This window comes from Accipiter gentilis, chromosome 17, assembly GCF_929443795.1.
Source record: "Accipiter gentilis chromosome 17, bAccGen1.1, whole genome shotgun sequence".
NCBI lineage: Eukaryota > Metazoa > Chordata > Aves > Accipitriformes > Accipitridae > Astur > Astur gentilis.
The window spans coordinates 19,063,282-19,085,703 of NC_064896.1; the positions used below are offsets into that span (position 1 = coordinate 19,063,282).

At 37.8% G+C, this 22,422-nt stretch overlaps 1 protein-coding gene across 2 annotated transcripts in view; it reads right to left on the bottom strand.

Moving 5' to 3' along the window:
- GALNT18 (polypeptide N-acetylgalactosaminyltransferase 18) overlaps positions 1–22,422 on the bottom strand; it is a 257,349-nt gene that overhangs the window by 150,738 nt on the left and 84,189 nt on the right. The gene's annotated exons all lie outside the window — the stretch shown is intronic.

Genomic DNA, 22,422 nt, shown 5'->3' on the forward strand with positions numbered 1-22,422 from the left:
TCAGCAAAATGCCTAAAAAACTGGGTAATGAAAACAGATTTTCACCAATTTTGTGGAATACCTCTAATAATAGAGGACCAGAGACTTTATTATTATATTATTTATTATCATTACTTTTAGCAGAGACTATTAGGATAGATAGTGGAAGAATATACTCTGATAAAACACCAGAGAATTGTGAGACATTCAATTTTGAATTTACATAACGCTTTTAGCAAATGTTATGCATGATAACAGATTTCATTAATCCCGAGGTTATGTCCAAAATGAAACACAGTGTTTTTTTTCATTTGCTCCACCTGCCCAGCAGGTATTTGAAATCTGCAGGGCTTGCAAGTTAATTACTGATGAGTCACTAGGGTGGGACGGCCTAATTAAACTCTATTCGAAAAAGAAAAGAATGAACAAGTCATTTTACCAAAAGAGTTAGGATATTAACTGCAGACTAGTAGTGAAGGAAGAAATTCTAGAAGCAGCCAGCTCTGAAGAGAAGACTTGAGAGGAGCTGATATTACTTTAGAATAGCTGTTCATCAATTAAACCAAAGATTTTCTACATCCACAGTGGAAGTGATCTTCTCTAATAGCAAATGATTCTTAACAGCTTGTTTCCAATTAGTCTTCATTCCTGGAGAAAAGCTGCCGTTTACTACTTTGAGGCTTAAACACAGTTGGCATAGATCGACAAAAATCAGTAAAGGCTCAGGAATTTTGTAGACAAATCCTAGCTCAAGGCAATGTCAGAGAATTAAATTTCTTACCTGGAATGGAATCTGGGATATTTTAATCCAATATTTTGTTTTACCTGAGTTGTTTTCTAAGTGCAACCTCTGAAAAAGGAATAATTACGAGAGAAATTGAAGCCAGTTAGAAAGTGGGAGGTAATTTCCCTGGCAGGAGAACTGAAGCTCATTGTGTTAGTCCTAATAGTCATCTCCAAACCTTAGCCAGAAGTTTCCTAAAGAAGCCCCGCACAGTGTTTCATTGTGTCACTGGGGAAGAGCGATTCGGTAAGCCTGCTGAGGAGGCACGGCTGTCTCCGTAAGCAGAGCCACAATTTGGCTGGGAATGTTGTAATGACTCTGCTTCTCTTTCCACCTAAAATGCACACATGGAATCCATCTCTCCATACTGTTGACTCAGACTTTCTCAGTGTGATCTTGAGATCAAAAGTTATGTCAAGGTTGCTTCTCTGCCCCATACTGATGTCTAGTCATTGGTCATTGTCTGAAAGAGGTCAGCAGGTACACAAGGAGTTGGAGATTTAACTCCAAGGTCACTTTTGCATTTTAATGTAATTTACCAGAAAAATGTATGTCTCCTTTTTAAGAGCTTAATGCTCCCAGACAGCAAGTTTTTGGTATGCTACCCAGGGCCAGTAAGCTTGCCAATGCTTACCCAAACACTGCTGAAAAGAAGTAAAAACTGATACCAAGAAAATTCCTACACTAGTTTAACTCCATCCTAGTTTCAGAATAGCGGCCTGCAAAAAAGTTCAGTGAAGGAGCGCTTCCAACTGTTTTTAGCGTCTCTCTGCAGCTGTACGTATGCCAATGCAGGAGTTTAAAAATACATGCAAGGAAACACCGATGAGACCCTTCTCATCTCATATATTTTACATAAGAGTAGGTTAATCAGAATCAGAGAACTGAGCACAATCTTGTATGTTTTCTTCTCCAGTGAATGTTATAGAAGTTTCTGTCCCTTCAGACATTTGCTCTGATAACACTTTCTTGTTTATGTATTTTCCTGCCAAATACCTAGCAAGTTGTGGAGGAACAGGTGTCTGTTTTTCCATCACCCCCTTTTCGCTTCATCTACCATCAGGTTCTCCACTTCCCCAATGCTCTCAGAAATGGAACCACAGATACCAGATTTCCACTTATTTAGGATCTCAGCTTCACCTACAATCAGTGGAAGATTTGCCATTGTTATTTTCCTGTGTACTCTCCAGTCTAATTTTACATGGTCTTCACAAGCAGAACTTTCTATCTGTGTTCATGATGTATTCTCTGTATTTTTCGTCTGTTTTCCTCCTGTCATCTCTACTTCCTGACTTTGGCCTTCTTTCAAAACTGCTGCAAAGAGTAACAACCTATGGGCACATGGAGTGTGCAAAGCTGCGTAACACCGGTAAGTTACTTAGATACCAAAACATCTCCACCTTAAAAAAAGTGCCTAGCCTTCAATGCAAAGAGCTATTCCCAAGATAGCCTGTTGCCCCAGACCAGAAGTAAAACGAGAAAATGCTGAAACTCAAGAGCAAAACTGTCCACAACTGCAAACACATCCTTTGGCCTCCTGTGGAAGATGATGGTTGCCCTGGGAACTTATGCTAATGGTAATTTTCTCCTGTTGCTGCTCATAGTATCCTTCAACAGTGGTAAAGGAAAAAGAGGATTTAATTTTCTGCCTAAAATAATTCCTTAATTATCTTTGTACAACTGAGCACTTATAGAAAAGCCAGAATGTTCTCCCTGTGGATCTCATCTTGCCATTGTAAAACAGGAATAGCACTGCTTCCCCCGCCTTGCAGGAGTATTAAAACAAAGCCACACTTCTGAGCTACTCGGTACCAGCCATCACTGAAATGCCTATAAAAACAATAAAAATCCTATTTCGGCTCATTAGCAAAGATGTTAAGAGCAGCCATTTTTCACAAATTCCTCTGCATCAGCAGACAGTTTGCATCACCAACAATCTTCAATTACTTGTTGTCCCTGTCCCACAAGAAGTTAATATTGAAGATGTCAGTTTCACTATTTCCAAGCCACCTGCCTCCAACACTCTCTGTATTACAAGGAGCAGATGTTTACTACAATTCCATTTCCTTAACTAGTAACAGCGGATTTGTTTTCTGCGTAAGGAGATTAACTAGATTTTCCAACCTCTTTGGAGTTTGGATTGTATGGAATATTTAATATTTTAGTAGAACTATCTTCCCCACAGTCACATGGACTCAGATATTCATTGTCTTACAGCCTGATAAAAATGTGGTTCTATGAACAACAAATATTAAATTGTTACCAAGAGGGTATCCATTCCCAACTGACCTAATCGTACAGCATGTAAAGAAGCAAACCCGCTAATTTTCAAGTTAGAATATATTGCACTCAAATAATTGTGTTCAAAATCCTTTCTTTAAATTATACCTTTCAGCCCCAACAAAATGTGCACTTCTTTGCTTGGTTATACAGCCTGCTTTACACCTCTCTTTTCCCATTCCCCCTTTTTGTTTTTTCTTGCTCAGAGGTATGCAAACCATCTGTGCAGCTAACATGGTCTAATAACTATCTGCAAATCTGTTTCCCTGCAAGTGACATTACTAAAGCTGGAAGGCCAAATAGTACCAGCTGCTTGCAGGAGTGCAGGCTTGCACATCACACGGTCTCTCTGATTTGCTCGCTCCCTGTCCTAGATGGACAATACATGAAAATATCTTAAGGCTCCACAGGTCCCATATTTCTGCTTGGGTCAAACATACCTGCACATTTTTTATTTTATAATACCAGCGCATAGTATTTGAGTTTAAATGCCAGTATTTCAAATAGTTAACTGAGTTTCACATCTCTCATTTCTTTGGGAGACAGTGTCCAGCAGACATCAGACCCATATTGAGAGAACTTCTGAAGAACAGGTTTTTTCCACTGACTTTAATAAAATCTATTTTTAATAGAAATATTGGCAGTTACTCTCAACATACTGTCCAGGACATATATTTTCCCTATATGCTGAACTGTACTAATCATAGAATCATTTAGATTGGAAAAGACCTTTAAGATCATCAAGTCCAAACGTTAACCTAGCACTGCCAAGTCCACAACTAAATGATATCTGATACTTTTTTTTTTTACTATTTTTCTTTATTGACAAAGGGAAAAATCTTCATCCCAAAAAGGCTAATAAAAGTGTTATGATTTGTTCTTATAATGTTAGACCATTAAAAACTACTCTGAACTTTTACTGAAAAGATACTTAAATCTTATTCTCATGACACTTCCATAATATAGGAATGCATAATATGCTGATTTTCATTACTTTTTTGGTAAGATTTAAGTGTTTGGGGTAATTAAAGAAACTCCAGGGGATTTACATTCTCCATTTCTGAAGAGGAAGATTCCAGGGTTAAAAGAATACATGCTTGACCCACAAAAAAAAACCAAAGCATGTTTATACAGCCTCTGAAAGTGTCTGTCTTCATTTAAATTTTTATAGCGTTTTCTCTTCGATTATATTTTGGGGATCTGTTTTAGAGATTTGCATTAAATACTTCACGTTATTTTTTAAATTAAATTAGTAAATGTACAAATGATACACCTAAAGTGAGGTGTTACTTATACAGTTATACCACCAGCCAGAGCATCTCTTTAGTAAACATAACTATTTTTACTACAAGAGAAACACTGACATAATCTTACTTTGAATACTACTGGTGTAAAGACGACTTGCAGCTTTACAACAAAGTACAAGTGTTGCAACTGGAGCAAAGACACACTTTTGACCAAAGCTAAAGCCTGTCTCATAAAAAGAGCTCTCTCTTTTTTTTTTTTTTTTTGGGGGGGGGGGGGGGAAGGGGGGGAGATATCTTATTTAGTTACACTCAACAGACTCGGAGGACCTTCTTATTTTCTTATTAAAGGTATTTTCTTCTGGTAGCACTTGCACATTAATGCTCACAGCTTCCAACCCTTAAGAAAAGCCATGTTCTACAAAACATGATAGTAACTTCTTTTGAACTTGCATTTCCTATTAATAACATTAATCTCAGCTTAACCTTAATATTAGGATATCTCTTAATATATCTCTTACAATATATTGCTGCCAGTATAGGGAATGGTAGAAGCAGAGGACAGGTAAGAGCAAGAAGAGAAAGCGCTTTTATTACATTCACTCCAATACACTAACCAGCAAAGCAGAGCTACTGCATGGAAAGTAGTAAATTATGCAGGGAAAAAAGACAATATAAATCTATTTTCTCTTGGAGTAAAAGGACAGTCTACAGGCCACAGTGTTGTTCCTTCTTGAGTTTTCAGCAATGATTACTCAGATCCTCCTACTGGGGACCAACTCAGCCCTTTCTAATTTTTAATTTAAGTACTAATTTCTAAACCACACCTTTGAGGCAAACAGTCCTTAATAGAGAAGATAAAACATAAAGGGATATTGGAACAGTAATTTTAATGTTTTAACATTTAAGGAAAAGGAGTTATTCTTTCACAAATATCAATGAAATGAACAGCTTCAGATAAAGTATATTCCGAGTACAAGGCTTACAATAAGATACAATATATCTTCCCAAGTGGTAACAAGACATACTGACAGAAGAAAATAGTGCTGGAAACTATGGTATTAGCCCAAACTTTTGTTTCACTTGTGACTGACTGATGGATGATTGTGTCTTCCCCGATGCTTAAGTGGATTTCCAAGGTCTACCTTTTAACATGATCAGCTGTTTGTCTTCTTGACAAATAAAATTAAGTAGTTTGGATTTATGCTGGCTTCTTCACAGAATTTCCATTTATAAACATAGAATTCAAATTTCTTATTTAATATTTCCCATTAGAAAAGAACAGGAGAATGAGGAATGAGATTTTGTCATATAATTCTATTTGATGTCATTCCTCTCTCAGTGATTTCTATCTGCCTAATTTAATAGTTCATTATCATATTACAGCCACTGAATCTCAAATAGCCGGTAATGATCGTATTTCAGAACCTGTTAGCATCCACTTGCTACAGTCTTGTTCTTCCGGGGGAAATATTAATAGTATTAAAACAGCGGGTAGAAAACTTGTATTGTATCATCCAACATCCCAAATGGTCAGGTGGATGTTTCCAACCATCCTAAACAGGTTTCTATGCAGCTTTTAGTCATACTCATATTAGACTCCATGTGCATTATTTAAAAACAACCGTATAGGTTAAGTTGTTGAGGCTTTTTTCTTTCATCTTTTCAAATATTTAAAAGAATGCCTTTCCCTGTAAGGGAATTAGCTTCATATTTGGATCTAAAATCATTAGTATTTCTTTCATCTCAGGTGCTGCCCAAATTGTACTCTACCTATTAAATAAAAACAGTCTTTATCCAAAGTCAAGAGCATAAGCACACTTAACTGAGCATGAAAACACACAGGGATTCCTCAGGCAGGCAACCAAGCTGGATTTTCTGCCCCCCATCTTATTTTTTTCCCCTCTTCTTCCGCAGAGTAGCTTCCATACAGGTCACTGTAATCGGCTGAAATATTCCTGCTATGCTACTTTGTGGAAAACTAGCTCCTGAGGACTGAAGGCCTGCAATTTCATTGTAATTGCTGTTGATTCTCCATGATAAAACCAGGCAAACTCAGGATTCCTTCCAAGGCCAGGGAGGCCAGTCTGCCTTACTATTAAAGATTAATGCCTATCTACACAAAGTCATATCTATAAATTTATTCTCTCAGATCAAGAAGGCTAATGACTCTGTAAGCTGATAAAAAACCCCACAACTGTCCGCAATTTCTCTGTTAGCACAAAGACCAGCACGACCCCCAGTCTTCATCATAACAGCAAAAATGAAATTGTGTGTTAGGGCCTGGTGAGTCTCCAGTTTCTATTCAGACAAATATTCTTTGATACCCAAACTTACCCTTTTCACAGCTTATTTTATATTCAGTATTTAATACAAAATTGACTTGGATATGTTTCCCTACTGCAGTACTAGAATAAATTTTTTTGTTATAAACTATTTCATAGAATGATGGAGTATCTCAAGTTGGAAGGGACCCATAAGGATCATCAAGTCCAGCTCCCTGCTCCTCGCAGGACCACCTAACACTAAACCATATGACTAAGAGCATTGTCCAGACACTCCTTGAACTCTGACACGCTTGCTGCTGTGACCACTTCCCTGGGCAGCCTGTTCCAGTGATCGACCATACCTACATTTACCTTATAGAAAGTGACTTTGCAAAAATGCAACCTGTATTTCTACATATGTCGGAACCTGTAATACGTAGAAAAATGTGACTATCAGGTTGTCTTTTTTTTACTACATCCTACAGACTGCCATGAGCTACCCTTGCTGAATGTTAGTTTTTTGGTGGTGCACGTTTCCACCAACATTCAAATGCAGCTACTTCTGAATGTGTAAAAAAAGGGGACATCATGTAGAAAGCTATCAGAGTACTTGTTCTAAGCAAAGAAACTATTGTAACCAAAGACATTGGGGAAAAAAATTTGGATGAGAGCCACACAAAAATATTGGGGTTTATTACAAAAAAAAAAATTCTCCATCTTTAAAGGTACGTATATTGGAGATCTATTATATACAACTTTAAATACTTATTAAATTATGCTTGACTGTTCAGGTATATCATAATCCATTATGATATTCTAAAATTTAAGAAAGTTTTGTTACCTACATTTTAAAAATATAATTTGGAATAGCAAAGGGTTGGTATCACTGGAACATTCCTACAATTTCTACAATGAAAACATTTTTCTGATCAGTTAAAATTCACTGAAGCAAATATGTTCAAGCAAGTGTTTAGCTTACACATAGATGGAATTAATTAATTGGATGAAAATTTAAAAACTTTAGAAAGATCATTACTCTTTCTGTGAAATCAGACTATTCTCTTAATAAATGGAAGCCTTCATGAAAAGCCAATGAGAAACTATTGTAGGTTTGAGAATTCTGTCTTCAAGTTAGGAAATCCATTTGCATTCCTAACAGCCACCAGCACTATCAAGCTCATTACTTAACAAGGGCAATCTAGCCAGTAAAACCAACTGGCAACTCAGAAGAAATAGCTTTGAAGTCAAGAATGGTCTCTGGTGACATGCTACTGATGATGATTTTTATGTCAACGGCTACAGATGCAAAACATGCAAAAGCCAGAGATTTTATCTGCAAGGTCGAACTATCAGATGTACAGAGTACTCCCCAGAATACAAAGGGAAATATTACTTGATTTTAGTAGTTGAGTGCAATTATCTATTCTATACCTTGCAAAAATTAAAGTGATCTATAAAAAAAAGTATTAGAAGCATTTTCCATGAGTTTGATGATGCTATTTATGTCTCTTTTTAAGAGCCCATAAAGCAACTTGTGAAACTATGGTCTCCCATACTGAGCAACTTGGTGATGATGCTGACGCATCAGCTTACTAATTAGCACATACACTGCAATTGCAATTATGCTTTGCTTCTTTTCAAATGATTTCCAGTGGCACAAAAACAACACAGGCAGATGATAAATCCTTTTCTCTCAGTACAAGGGGACCCTCAGACTACTCCAGCTTAAAGAACTCATTGTAGATCAGAGAGAAACCCAGACTCAGTGTGTAAATTAAGGGAGAGACACACATTGGCTTCTCTTTCCTTTCAGGCTCTGTCTTCTGCAACTGCTGTATCCCCTAAAGGAACCACTAGAGAAAACAGCTCTGGGGTTTTTTTCAGCTCTTGTGCAGGTTCCTGCCATCTGCAGTTCCTTCTTCCATGAACAAGTGCCTTAATTTCCACTGTACCGTGTGGACAAGGACAGGTGCAATGTGATACCAGGATACCAGTTCTGTCCAACTTACCAGAACATCTTGTCTTCACACATGGACAGAACTTTCAGGGTACCATTCTGAAAACTCAGTGCAGCTTGTTAAAATACTCTGCCAAATCCCACAAGACATGCTGAACAAGAGCCAGTACTGAATAAAGTAGCATTAAGAGCACTGGGATACCTTTTATAGGACCAGCTATCGATTGTGCTTACTTGCAAAAAGTTTTTTAATTTATTACTTCTACTGATTAAGAAGATGGGAAATTATTCATATTTTATTATCTGCTTAAATTTTTGCATAGCCATCGCTCTTCCTAGCAAACAAAACCTGTAACAAATAGCTTTCAAGACGGTACTGGCCAACTAAAAAAAGACTGACAACCCAAGAAAAAGTGACAGCAGAATGAAGTTATCTTCCACAAGATACACCTGGCTTGTGAAGCTGTGTCACAAACACACATCAATTTGGCAGGTGGGTGGAAGAAGCAGCTGATGCAGACAGATAACCTATTAACTCTTCCAAAGCATCTTGAAGGTCAACCAAATACCCACAATGATTCTGAGGTGTTTTGATAGCTAGATAACCCCCCCTATAGGGAGCAACAGCAGTGACCACAGCGGCATCAGGTCTTGACATGAGCATTTAACAAGCAACCTTGTATTCAGAGGAGAATGCTAACTGACATGACTGCAACTTGTGTAAGTCAAATTTGCTGGGCTGGATTCAGTTTTGATCTTTTCAAACCACAATCTGTCCATAACAATAAATACAAGTTTAGTCCTACATCAAAACATTTCCGCTTCCACACACAAAGCTGAATTCGCTCATTAATTGTCGCATTATTAAATCCTCACTGTTCAGTGACCTGATTAGGAATGCATTTTGGCAAGTGCTCTAAGGAACAACAGATTCCACTGCACTCTTATAGTCTCAAGTATCAGGACAGACATTCTTAGTTTCTCTTCATCAAACATACATACTAGCTACCTCTATACAGCTCAGCTGTACTTGTGCTCCTAATGACACCCACTGGGAGCTGGAAACACACAGCCTCATCCAGTATTCCCTACAGCAAAACAAAGACGTTGATTTTCCAGTTCAAGCAATAGCAGCAGGTTGCCTCAGTTTCCTGGCCAGTTTCTTCTTCAGCGAAACGTTTGCATCTTTACAGCTATTAACCTTATCACTCCATGACATTAAATACTGCTTTGTTTTCCCTTTTTAACAGAAGGATCTGTATTTCTCTAATACTTAGGTTGTTGTTCTTTAGTGGTAAAATATCATCTATCAGGTGCTCAGTAAAGGAAAGAGCTCTTCTGTTCAATCTATTTTCTAAAACTACAGCTATGTTTGGCATGTGATTCACATATTGTAAGTGATCAAAACTGAAATGTCTTCAGCCTCAAGTAGGAGGCAAAGCCTTCCAAAAATGAAGCCTGCAGTTGCTGCTGAACTGACTGATAATTAGCACGTGGTATTGGCATTGATAAGACAGTAAATTTAAACACTTCAAATAAATGTCTTTAATATGGTCTAGAAGAGGAATTTTTTTAATTTAGCTTTTCTTGCTCCTGATATTTATGTTGAAAAACTAACCTGGGACCAGAAATAGAGAAGAAATGCTGAAAGAGTAAATGAGAGATCGCAACAACTGAAATGAAAGAGCCTCAAGCATAATGCAGCTGTACCTACCTAACAGCTCTCAATCTGTTGGACTCTGCAAGGCTGTCAAATCAAAATTGAGCATCTTTCAAGAAAAATCCAAGAGATCCCTCCACACTTGGAAATCAAATTTTTAGCTGAGCCAATATGCATATTTATACATTTTTTTGTAAATGTTAGGTTTGTTTAAACCATTGTCATTTATAGTTTTCAGAAGAGCAAATGGAATAACAAAAAAACTCAAGAAAAATTACCACCAGCCCAGAGAGTATACAAACCGGAAAGCGAGTTGTGAGTAGAGGTGGTTATAAATTATACAGTGGGTTTTTTTTATTTCACACATTGAAGAAACCTCAATCAGATTCATTGCCTGCAAGGAACAGAAACTCTGGCTCTGCTTTTTGACAGCCACAGATGGTAATGGACAGCCTCGTCTCAGCAAGCCTTTCTACAAATGGATTACTTTAATATTGACCATGACCCAGCCATGGCATCTGCCAGCTCCATGCTGTCCCAAATTCCCCCATCTCAACCAGCAAATGCTGAACTAGGTCTTAGACCACTGAAAAACTAGTCAGTCAGCCTCACGGAGACAGCACAGTGGTGTTTGATAGACTGAAGTGGGATTCCAATACTACTCACAGCACAACCACAGACTCTCCCCATCCTCACTTCTTAAAATACTTTCCTAGTTAGTATATACACTTTTTAAAAACTTTTCAGTATCTAAAGCATAAGCTTTGAGAACAAAATAACTTCCCTTCCCCAGAAGTATGCACAGAATTTTCTGCTGGTTTTTTTTAGACTATATCATGGCAGTAGTGCTTTGAGCATACTTCAGACGAGGCAGGTTTGCTTAATAAAGACCACACAATATAGATAGCCTTGCATTCTATCCCAGCTGTGCTTTACCCATGCCTCTGTGGTCAAGAAAAGAAACACCCATGAAACATGACAGATTTAAGATACACCCCTTCCCAAACCAGTAGATCATCAGAACAGATCAACACTCCATAGTAACACACATAGAACTAAGCTTGCAGAAATGCCTCTGAAAGCTGAGCAGCTCAGAAGATGCTTCCATTCTCTACCCCACCTGTCTTCTGTTTTTTGTCTTTTTGTTTTTTAATAACCATTCATAACTCCAGACAGGTTGAGAATATACTGAAAATGTTTTTTCTTTACAAAAGTGCTCGTCACTTACTGTGTACCATCTTTATTACATTGGTACTGACATTTAATGCTCAATGAATCTGCAGCCCTTCTGTGGAGCTCTGCCTTACAGTTAAACTCAGACTTCTCCTTTTCCTTCATACTTGAGGTTTTCCAAGGAGCAGGAGCTGGTTCCATATCTGGCACTTAATTATCATGCAAGCCACTTGCATACAATCCTTCCCACTGGCAAGATGAATCAAGAAGAAAGGTTGAAAAAAAGAAAATCGTCCTAAGCACCTTTCACAGAATTTGACAGCTGTTTTATTCTGAACACACAAAATCAAATTGTGTGCCATTCCCCTCAGCTGCAGTTTGTAACTTCCCCAACAATCGTCACTGCAAACTGAACGAAGACAACTGACAGCTCTCCCAGCTAGATCTTCTGGTACAAGTTCATCATGAGACCTGATGGGGAAGGGTCAGGGGATGCTGCTGATTGATGGCCATCTCACTCAAAATGGGGTGATGTAATATGTCTCAGGTAAGAATTCCTGCACAGAAGCAACCCTGTGAGGTGGGGAAGGCAGAGCACCAACGTGTAGTGGCTAGGAGGGTTCTGAGAGAGGACTGTTACACTCCAGCTTAGAATCCTTCTACCTCAGGAGAAATGTTCAGATAATTTTCAACTAGCAGCAGAACTCCCTCAAGAAAAGCACTACACAGGTGTTTGTAGCAGGACTCAGTGCTAAGCACTCTGAATTCTCTGAGATACAACAAAAAGGATAATTTAGTTGACTCACTTAAACTGGGGGCACACAAATGATTCCAGAAGACTTTTTATTCAACTAATGAATTCATGAGCCCACCGGAGGCTGAGCAAGGGGAGCAACTCAGGGATTACTTCCTACCAGGTTTAGGATTTGGAATAGGGGTGGCAAACCACAGAGAGCAGAGGTTAACAGTGTCAAGCCTGGGATCTGCAGGCCTAGAACAATGACCAAAAGAAAGCTCCAACAAGAAAAAGAATTGTATTTTTTAAAAAAAATAAAAGGCTAAGTGTGTAATCAGAGGTGGACAAGGAGTCAGCTTGCTCAAAGACATGTGTGAGAGGTGTGTTGATAGCCTGCAGGGTCAAACGGGCTGGATCACATTGTATCACAATGCCCAATCATTATTGAATGATGTAGGAGAAGGGAACCTACCTCTTCAGTTACTGTGATTATTAAAAAGAAGTTTCCATATTGTTTAAAGACTTTTAATAGGCATTCTGTCGCTGATTCTGAACTGATAGCTTGTTTTCAAGAAGCTTCAACCTTTCATGTCTGTCAGTTACGAACTGGAAAACCACACTTCTAGATTATCAGCTGCTGGAAACTGGCACTGCTCCAGCACCAGAAACAGTCTAATTCCCATTAAGAGTACAGCTGGTATGACCCCTTCACATAGAGGACAACAGTGAATGAAGAGTGAAGTGTGACAGCTAATATATTCCTTGGGGTTAGCTTCCATTCCAACTCAGAAGTGAAACATATGTAGTGGTTCACATGCATGCAATGTATGATACGTAGGAAACTACTTCTTGTTGTTTTATTGTGAGCTTTCTATCCCTTAGTAATGTTTCTTTTAGCCACAAACACTTAAATTCATGACAACTCCAGCTTGCCTTAAGAAAAGAAAATTTCTAGCACTCTGACTGCAGAGTAAATCCACAAGTCCCAAAATGTGTAACAGAGAGAGCTCACAAATTGAAATGCATCATGGAAACTAAATCATACCTTTTTTGGTCCATGTTATGATTCAGGTATTTGAGTAAAAAATGCTTAGATTTGATAAAGCTACACTTATTAATCACAACATTTCATTTTGGCTTACAACATGCTTACACTTTAACACCAAATTTGACTCTAGGTTGTAATGAAATTGAATGTAACTGTACTCCCTCCAGAAGCCATTTTTAGCTTTTAGTACAGTACACGGCATTAATATGCCATTACTGAAATGTGAAGCAGTCCCTTTCTTCCTCTGAGACTCTGTAATTCACCTTCTGAAACAAGAGCATGAATGTAACAGAGAAGTTTTAAATACTGGTATGCTGTCACCTTGACTATTTTTTTGCCCATGCCAGATTTCCTTCATATAAAGGTTCCCAACTTTAGTATGTCTCCGTAACTGCATCATTCTTCCCTGCTCCTACTGCAGCAGTACCTTGCCGTCTCTACTCGCGCCCAGTCTCTCTTTAGCCATACCTCTTACCTCAGGACAGATGCTGAGGACATCCTGTGCCAAGATCAAGGCTATTGCAGTCTTCGTGTTCTCTCTGCCAGTCCCCATCTCGTTTTTGTCAAAACCTACCTGTGCAGTTCACAAAACATTTGGCAAGAACGCACCGATTTTCTGCCTGGTTCTTTCTTATTTATGGTGCAGTAGGACAAGCAGTTCTTCATACATAGGTAAAGCCATTGCAATACGTCCCCCGGGAGAAGGCTCATAACCTAATCCTAGCCCATGTAGCAATCATTGTGGGAAGGTGTTCAAGAGACCTGATTACTTACTCATATGACAAGCCTTCTACCTGTCCCAGCTTTCCCTCTTCCATAGCACGCACTCAGTACTCTTTACATTTAAAATTATATTTGCCCCAACAGGCCCAGAGGCAGATTCACTGGCTGTTTCACCATCTTTATGTTGCTGCTTCACATGCATTCTTTCATTTCATTCTATTCAATTTCATAATTTCCTTACAAACACGGTTGTCTTATCACTGCATTTAGCAACTCTTAAAATACAGAGATCATCTACCTAATATATAAGGAATGCAACTGTGATATGATTTACACAACTGTGTAAAAGAAAAAAATGCTATTGTGAGGAAACAAGTTGTCATGCCACAATCACCAGCAAATTCATTAAATAAACCCCTCTCAAATTTTCAGCCAGAAGAAGCACTTTACAATAAAAATTACCTGAAAGTTGTGGGGCTGGCTCTATTTGTAGTAATTCTGTCCTGTACTAATAATTACATTGTCCTACGCTATTTGTAACAATCTTCTGCAGCACACAACACAGTATAAACCAGATATCTACCTGGCTCTGTACCCCTACTTTCCAGTGGTAGAGATAGTAAAATTATTGGTCAACAAAATAACAGTGCCAATAACTAATTATTTTATAATTAACTAACTTGTTCTGGATTAAAACAGAAGGATAGACTATCTTTAAGGAGATAACATAATATTAGTGGCTCATACAATATCCTGGCAAGTAAAACAAAGATATCATATCTGATTTTGGCTTTGTGACTGATTCTCCACAGCTTTCTAGTTTAAACAATTATTTGTACTTGTGTAATGTGATGTGATATACTGTGTCACCAGTAGCCATGACTGAAGAATACTAGTGTGCTGGCCTTTTATAGCCACTTCACAAGTTCAAATGGCTGCAACTAAATAGCAGGCCATTTCATAGCATTCCAATCTGAACAATGTGAGCAAGTAAACACCCGGCCCAAGATGCAGAACGCAACATTAAAGGCTACCTAAGCCTTTAATAATGTATTTTTAATAGCCGTACTAAAAGTATTCCACTAGGGACACCGAGTCTGTAGACAACACAACATTTCACCTTGCACTTTTTATTATTCATATTCATGTGCGTACTCAATGCCTTTTCTTCTCTAGGTTTCTACACAATATACAATACTCTATTCTGGAATAGATACATTGGAAAAACAAAGCAGTCATTGCATGATTCATTCAGAATCATCTACCATTATACAGCTTCAAACACATAGCGCAAGACACAATAAAATGACAGCACTTTGTTCATTTTCAAAGACAGAACTGACCCTAAAACACAAGAAAAGACACTAAACTAGTATGATGGCATACTATTATTAAAGTGAAGTATTAATTTTAATTACCTTTAATTCCACCTTATAAAAGAAATAATCTGCAGATATATCTTTCAGCAAGACAAAATAATTTTTAATTAAAATCTTACATGGATTAATTTTTTTTCAGTACACATAACAAAGGCATTGTGCTAGAGTTTTACTTTGAAGCATGCTAATAACGGAAACAAAGATACAAATGGATGCTTATTGACGCATACTCATGGATAATAACACTACTTATTTTACTGATTCATCTTGCTATCATTCAAGTAGATTTCTTAATGCTAAAATTTGACATTTTATCAAAAGAGTAAGATACTGGGTATATTCAAGTAATCAAGAAGTTTCCCTATAAAAGTCTAGCACTGAAGTTTCAGCTACACACCTAGGCAGTTCAGATTTCATTTTAACTCAGTTTTGATGCTCTCTACAGATCATAGTCAAGTGCTGAATTTCATATTTCGCACCCAGTTTTGAGAGGCATACTCCATATGGAAATACAAAATTCCTCTATATTTTATCGTTACAGACTATACAGTTTGGATTGATTTTTCCGATTTGACTACCTTCCCCAAGGACTACATAAATGAAACAAACCTTCAGGCTACATATATGTTGCTACTGTTTTCTTTTTCTAAATGCCAAGTCTTTGATTAATTTGATTCTAATTATCACACACAAACTGGAGCTCATCCAAAATGTGAACATGAAACACAAAGACTGTTTCATCGGGGGGGGGAGGGAAGTAATCAATTAATATTCCTAAAGTGAAAGCCACATCTATGGAGTTTCTTTTTTCATAAAATATTTAAAGCAGACTAACAGATATATAAGCTGCTATTTTACCTGTAACCATAGCCTATCAGAAAATTTTCAACAAAATATTTGTTGAAAGACAATATGAGTCAACCAGAAGGAACTAAAACTTTTGTCAAAATATATTCAGTCATGATACTCCATCAAGAATGATTTCTGAGCTCCAAAAGATAAATTTTCATCAATGCCAGAAAGATGTTTAAAGCCTAAACTAAAAAAAGAAAAAAAAGGAAGATCAGAGATTCAAAATTGCATCCCACATGACCACCATGACTACTGGTTGGTTATTACCTGAATCAACCTATTCTCAAGCCCCTTTTTAATGATAAACAGCAAAAACTCCTCAAAGTCATTAACTGAAAATTTCTGCAATCCCTGAAAGCCTCTGGTAATGACAAAACTGACTTCTGCATAGCTGTACTCATACACTGAAAAATATTAAGAGGGAGGCATGCTAGCAGATGCTTCTGTTTAAATACTGTTGAACTCAGTAAAATAAATCTCTTCTCAATCAGCAATGCTTTAAAAACTAAATTACAGCTAGAGTATGTAATGAAGAGATAAAACTCTCTGAATAAGAATCAAAATTAATATAAAGAAATTAAGTTATAATTGCTTGAGGAAAGGGAACTATCTAACTTTATGAGATAGTTACAAAAGTCAAATCACAGTAGTTTCACAAAACTCTTGTTCAGAGCCTACTTTTCTTCTAATCTCAAAATTTCCGAGGCCTCAAAGCAGAATTTGTGTACATTTTAGGACAACACAAGAATGTGATCCCACTAGATCAGATTTGATAGAATGTCTTAATTTTTAAATGATTACATACTTTCCAAAGCATTGAAAACACTGCTACAGGGTATGCATGAGTAGCATAAATCAATTCAGGAAGTCTGTTAAGCAGCAGCATCTTTCCTATTACCCAGGAGAAGCAGCATGTACTTTTATGCATGTTGTTTTAAAGATCTAACTTACCCATTTTATGGATTTTTTTCAAGGTAATGAAGCTCAAAGAAAAGTATCCTTTTTATTAACCAAACATGTCTGCTTTTCATAAATGCAACCAAGTGCTAAAGACATAAATAGAATGAGATATGCAAAATGGATATGATCCTTGAGACTTGGATGTCATATATTTCTCAGTTACGGAGAGAACGCTAATGCCACATCCTCTGGCTCAAATTAAATCATGAACTCTCACATATAAGAGCAGTAACAGAAAAGCAACTCACAAATTTTCAGCTTAGTACTGGGTGGCAGGCCAGCACCTGCCAACTGGTGTTAGCATTAGACTCTGCGTACACAATACAGAATGTATTAATTATATAATTTGAAATACATACTCCTCCTTGAAAGGTATACAAACATTCATTTAGGCATACTACTACAGGTTTACTCTTTCTCTGTAATACAACTGTAAAGATGATGTATTTCTATGGATTACTCTGTTCAAAATTTATATTAGATATGTACTGTTTTAGTCCTTTATCTTACTAAAAGGTTGCGGATGTCAAAGTCCCTGATCTGAGCATCATTGCATTCACTCAAAGAGAATGACTGGATGCATATTCCACTGACAGTAACAGAAAAATTCTTTGGAGATGTTGAGTACTGAGAGCAATGCAAGCTGTGAATGCTTAAGGTCTCTGAAAATAAAAACCCACCAGGTGGGGCAGCCACTGAAATTAAATAGCATCTTTGGATGCTCTGAATTACCAGCTAACATCTCGCTAACACTTCAAGGCAAAATGACCTGAACTTATTATCACAGTCACGCCCTACAAAGCCAGGCTCCTCAGGCAAATTTTGAGTTGCAACTTGCAGTCCAGCTGAGAACCAGCACCCTGAAATATAAGATTCCATTCAATGTCAACTTTACTTCAGTCTCGAGACTTGCATTACCATTCAGGTAGCCATACTGTTGCCTTTATTGACAGGCTTAATACAACAGCTCTTCTTCCTCTTTATGAACATACATACTCTTTTTCTTCCAGCAGCTTCACAGTTGTATGATCAAAGAAATTAATCTAGACCATGTTGCCATTATTCAGACCCACAATGAGTACAGTCTTCTTAATGGTAAGGCAACAGTTCAATCTTGCAGCCATAACCATGATTGCAAGAGATTCCCTCACACCTGATACACCGTTTTACCAAAGCCAAATTCAATTGCACAGGGTTATATACCAAACCCACAGTCTGCAGTCTGATAGAACAGCTCCAGACAGAACCAAAATTAATCTTCCAAAGAACAGCAGCTGGGAAAGAACTAACAGAATTTCACTCTCATTGCAGAAACTTACACAGACTGTGCCGTATCGCAGGAACTACGTGGACCTTAAAACCTAGCTAGCAAGATGGGAGAAAAGGAAGGAACTTGTGGTAAATGTTCAAGTAAATCAAGTGTCTGCATTCAGTTCTGATATTTGACTGTTTTGCTTCAAAGGGATCTGTAACCTCAGCAAATCGGAGTAGAAAGTAGTTTCTAAAATCTTTCAGACAAAAAGATAAATCTCATTTTCTTTCAGTTAGTACGAACAGTACAGATAGATTTGTATGGATTAAGCTGAAAGTATCTATAGAACAATAAGAGAGGAACAGATTTTCGAAACACTGGTTCTGTTATAAAGTAGCTGTTTCTAGAGAGACAGGTATTTTCATAAGTTAGTTTCTTTTCTATAGCTTTTGTTTCTCTGCAAAAATATTTCTCTCATTAGTGTTTTTTCTTTTCTCATACTGCATCTTTTTTCTCTCTTCTTCTTCTCCCAAAATGTCTAGGCCAGAGCTTTCAAAACAAAACCAGAGAGCATTCTCTCACATTCAAAAAAAGAGACTATATTGGAATAAACCCCTAACAACAAAAATTAAATTTTCAATTTTCTTTGACAATTTTCCAGATAAAATGTTAAAAAGCAAGAGAAAAGTATCTGTGAGCTGAAACAGAAGGAAAACACTAGAACTAAAATAAAATGAAAACACAGTTACCTCATTTCCTTTTCTCATAACCTCAGCAGACAATTGATATTACCAATTGAAAAGCTTGAAATTGTACATTTTCCTTTGTTTATTGCTGCAGTAATCAAATTGAAAGGATCTGCCTAATTTTAAATATAATATATATAGTCTTGCCTTGTTTTTGTTTTCTGCAAGGAATTGGGAATATCTATTTAAGTAGCCTGAGGTCTCTGTAAAGCTCTTTTTGTGACTCTGTCCATTCACCCGAAATGACAGGGTAGTGGAGACATCAGTAGTGTTGAGATTACAGATCAGAAACTGCCATTTAATTTCATGAATACTGAAACCAGACCACAGAAAGGATGGAATTTAGGGCTCCGTTTTAGGGCCAGTGCTCTTTAATGTTTTTATAAATGATCTGGATGCAGGAATCGAATGTACATTAGTAAGTTTGACAATGATACTAAACTAGGAGGAGCTGTAGACTCCCCGGAAGGTAGAGACGCCTTACTGGATAGACTATAAAGCTGGGCAGTCACCAACCATATGACATTTAAGAGCAAGTGCTGAATTCTGCACCTGGGATGGGGTAATCCTGCTTCCACATACAAAGTGGGGGACGAGAGGCTGGAGAACAGCCCTGCAGTGAAAGATCTGGGGGTTTGGTTTGATGGCAAGTTCAATATGAGTCAACAGTGTGCCTGGCAGCCAAAATGGCCAACGGTGTCCTGGGGCACACCAAGCGCAGCATAGCTAGCTTGTTGAGGGAGGTGATGGTCCCACTCTACAGTGCACTGGTGCAGCCCCACCTCCAGTACTGTGTGCAGTTCCGGGTGCCTAAGTATAAGGAGGACACCAAACTATTAGAGTGTATCCAGAGGAAGGCAACCAAGATGGCAAAAGGCCTCAAGGGCAAGACTTAGGAGGAGCAGCTGAGGTCACTTGGTTTGTTCAGTCTGGAGAAGAGAAGGCTGAGGGGTGACCTGATCTCAATCTACAACTTCCTCAACAGACACAACGGAGGGGGAGGTGCTGATCTCCTCCCTCTGGTGACCAGCGATAGGACACGAGGACATGGAATGAAGCTGCGTCAGGGGAAGTTCAGATTGGACCTCAGGAAAGGTTCTTCACTGAGAGGGTGATCGGTCACTGGAACAGGATCCCCAGGGAAATGAACAAAGCAGCAAGCCTGTCAGAGTTCAAGGAGTGTTTGGACAACACTCTTAGTCACATGGTTTAGTGTTAGGTGGTCCTGTGACGAGCAGGGAGTTGGATTCCATGATCCTTATGGGCCTCTTCCAACTTGAGATATTCTATGATTCTTATAAACAAAACAAAAACTTATCTTACAAGACTTATTCATCAACCTTAATGGTGAAATCCATACTTTTTTCTCTTCTAGGTGATATTCTGTTTCCTCTTCATGTAACTATATTTTTGCCCACCATCTAACTCCATTTGAGAAACATACTATAATGGCTAGCATGCACGTCACATGCAAATACACTTACTAGTACTTGGTGGAGGACGACAGTCTACAGTAAAGCTTATTTATTTGTATTTCAAAACTAAAACTCAAAATTTGGCAAGGATGAGAAATCTTCCAAACTTTCATTTTTTTCTCTGTAATTTTGAAGAAATTAACAGGCATGAGTTTAAGATTCTTCATGATGCTGATTAAAATATTCCATGTGATATAAAGTATACAATGAAAGTATGATATGATAACATTACCCTGTGGGGTCGCTCTATAAACAAACAGGTGTCTCTGCTTTACCTATTTATTGCTACTTTAGTGCCCACTTAACTGTGTCAGTACTAAAAGAGTGTAACCTATGTCATACAGCTCATTATCACAGGCTGTTTTAGACAAATAAGGTACATGAATTCCCAAGCAGAACGGATACTTTCAGGTTCATTGAGTGGTTATTTTTACTGTGTGTGGTATCCACCTCAGCAATTCCCTGAAGTACTCATTGCTGAAAGCCGGAAGAATATTCTGGGGAAACTACTGCTTAACACATTTTTTTCTTTCCTCCATATGCATCGGCTGCTGCCAGGGACAGGGCAACAGACTAGAAAAACGTTTGTATGATTGGTTTTATATTCATCATATAATGCATACATTATACTATGTATGATGCACTATATGACACAGTGCTCATTACACAATGCATACATTATATAACACACTGACAATTTCAGAAGCAGGTAACTATGCAATGTATCTTATTAACCAAAATTCATGCAGAAAATTCTGTTCCTATGGAATATATGTTATTAGGCATTTTTTTAAAAATTAGAAAGTAAAAAGAAAATTGGGGATAGAAGCTTGATCTGCTTCTGCTTGGTAATCAACACTTTTTTTGACACCGAGAGTCAGATAGGCAAAAGCTGCAGCTAAAGTCCCAGAACTGCATTTTCATTGGCAGAAGATCCAGCCAGAGAAAAGCAAGCCCCTTTGTTTCTCATGCAATGCTGGTCATGCACAAACTAAATGCATGTAACACATCAGTTGTAGGTATTTACAGAGATTTAATTCAGAAAAATAACATTCTAGTCTTGTGCACTGGCCTGAAGGAGGCTAAATAAAAATGCATGTGCTTTTGCTTTTTCTTAAATGGGAGAGCTATTAGTGTGTTTTGCTACGCCAGAGAGTTATAATTTAGTTGTATTTCTGTTACTCTACACTTCACTGAGAGGGAAGGTATTGGCTATTCATAATAGTGATATATTCATTGATGAGAGCCTTAGTAACAAAGCAAAATAAGCAGAGTTCCACATAATCTCTTTCCAGTTTTGCACACATCTTTCTGAATCTCTGTACTGTACTTTCTTAGTGAGGCTGTGCCAAAAGGTCAAAACATGACAGGTATTAAAGAGGGTAATTAATACAATGCTTGGTTGTGCCTTACATTCTTTGTAAGGTAAAATGTAAGGGCACGTCAGAAAAAGAGGTCAGCTGTAATCAGCGAGTGAGGAACTAAGCTGCAGTATGTGCTGTGGTGTTTCAGATCAACACAGATTACATTAATCTGTGTGACCTGCCTGCAGTGACTCCTACCATGTGACACAGAAACTCGTCAGCACTGAGAGTCGCAAGATGTCTTCAAGTTCCTGCAGATTAATGCTTTCACAGGAAGCGGGGGGAGAGGCACTCAGCACAACTCATCACCTCATAAGAAGTGGAACTGACAGCATAAATAAGATAGATTTCCAAGCAAAGTACATCTTACTGAATTTATATGTCACTTGGGTATGCTTGCATTCAAACACAAGCCAACAGCAACTTGCTTTTATACCTTTCTGCATATGATATTCCATGGTTCTAAAGACAAGTTTAGTAACAACCTCTTAAAGATGCAAATGTAAAACACCTCATTTTCAAAGGGAACTCTCACCTCCTTCT